This window comes from Lottia gigantea (genome assembly GCF_000327385.1).
Source record: "Lottia gigantea unplaced genomic scaffold LOTGIsca_27, whole genome shotgun sequence".
In the NCBI taxonomy this organism is placed as follows: Eukaryota; Metazoa; Mollusca; class Gastropoda; family Lottiidae; genus Lottia; species Lottia gigantea.
Window position 1 is genome coordinate 143,209 of NW_008708846.1, and position 2,432 is coordinate 145,640.

A 2,432-nucleotide genomic window follows, 5' to 3' on the forward strand; every position below is an offset into this window, starting at 1 on the left:
TCCAGTGAGGTCAGTTCAGTTAAGAAACTAAGAGAGGGCAATAATAAGAACATTAGTATTAGGTCAGTGTAAAGTAATTATGTGCTTATTAAAACAGTAGTGGTGCATTAAGATAAGACAACATGTAAATAAAACAACCAATTTTTCTTAAAAATGCACCCTGCCACACATATATAACTATTCTGGTGATTTCCTTCAAATTGGCCACCATATTGAATTTTGATTCCAAATATTATTCCAGATTATTTCACTATCAGGGTCTTGAATTTCACATGACGTCATCACAGAGTGCTATTAAAATTTCATAGTCGCAACTAACTCACTGTGGTATGATTTTAGAATCAAACATTTTAAAATCTCAACTGAAGTAATATGGACAAAAATGCACGAGTTCAGGTGTCAAAATTAAAATGGTTGTAAAAAAGTTTGCCAAGGCTTAGGACTGGAGACTCTTTTTTTCATTATAGTGAACTATAAAACCTATTGTTATAAATTGTTGGAAAAAGCACAAACAGCACATTAAAATTGGAAAAAATTAACCCTCTAGGGTAGTGCCGATGAAAACGGACGGAAATCACGGAATTCATGATGTGAAACGGAATTGTCCTTTCCGCGCAAATTTTAATTTTTTGAAAATAAAATTGACTATTTTTATACGCCCACATGGAAATGTCGGTCCGACCGTCGGTCCACATTTGTTGTATGCACGATATAGGCTACAGTTTTTATCTGATCTTGATGAAACTTGGTATGCATGTATATATTGATGAGATCTCGGTCAAGTTCGAAATTGGTAATAATCGGATGAACAGTTTCAGAGTTATTGCCCTTGACTTAGTAAAAACGCATTAAATTTGGCTTGTATGCAAGATAAAGGCTGCAATTTTTATCCGATCTTGATGAAACTTAGTATGCAAGTATATATTAATGAGATCTCAGTAAAGTTTGAAATTGGTAATAATCGGATGAACAGTTTTAGAGTTATTGCCCTTGACTTAGTTAAAACGCATTAAATTTGGCTTGTATGCACGATAAAGGCTACAGTTTTTATCTGATCTTGATGAAGCTTGGTATGCATGTATATATTGATGAGATCTCGGTCAAGTTCGAAATTGGTAATAATCGGATGAACAGTTTCAGAGTTATTGCCCTTGACTTAGTAAAAACGCATTAAATTTGGCTTGTATGCACGATAAAGGCTGCAATTTTTATCCGATCTTGATGAAACTTAGTATGCATGTATATATTGATGAGATCTCGGTAAAGTTTGAAATTGGTAATAATCGGATGAACAGTTTCAGAGTTATTGCCCTTGACTTTGTAAAAACGCATTAAATTTGGCTTGTATGCACGATAAAGGCTACAGTTTTTATCTGATCTTGATGAAACTTGGTATACAATCTATATATCAATGAGATCTCGGTCAAGTTTGAAATTGGTAATAATCGGATGAATGGTTTCAGAGTTATTGCCCTTGACTTAGTTAAAACGCATTAAATTTGGCTTGTATGCACGATAAAGGCTGCAATTTTTATCCGATCTTGATGAAACTTAGTATGCTTGTAGATATTGATGAGACCTTAGTCAAGTTCGTAATTGGTAATAATAGGATAAATGGTTTCAGAGTTATTGCCCTTGACTCAGTAAAAATGCGTTAAAATTGCCTTGTATGCCCAATGAACGCTACAATTTTGATCCCATCTTGATGAAACTTAGTGTGCATGCATGTATGTATTGATGAGATTTCGGTCAAGTTTGACAGCTGGTAGTGGGCGTATGTTACCTTGCCTGGCAAGCTATCTTTACTACTAGGCCTACATCAAATTCATACGATTAAAAAATGTTTGAAACTGGGAGCACATGCAAAGTAAAGAAATTTACAACAGAGTTGAACTTGTTTTGATGTACATTGTTTGATAACATAATTATTTAACTTTTGGTTTCGAGCGTGTTCTCTTGCTCTTCAGTGCATAGAATCAGGCCAGCAAATAGAACACGTTCAAAACCGGAAGTCGCGCAATCTATTCTGTTTATCATGTACGGATCAAGCTGATGTTGTAACAATGTCTCTGATTGGTTCAGACATGTCAATTTAACGATACCATCCATGATCAAAATGGGGAGTAAATTTATAGCTTTTGTTGTCAGTTAAGAAATATTTATTACTTTTCTGTTTTCTGGTGTTGAAACGGAATCTACAAATTCTGAAACGGAAAAACATTGGCACTACTCTAAGGGGATTCAGTCACATGATACAGCAGTCCAAAGTTGCAAATTTCATTGTTTTTGGACAGCTATAAAACTGAAAGTAGACATCAGACTTAAGGGCTTTGACTGGTCTATTTCATGTTATGAAAATATGGAATTATTATATGTAAAACTGATTTGGTTTAAACAATATTTTATTTCTATATTAAATGAAATTTTTTACA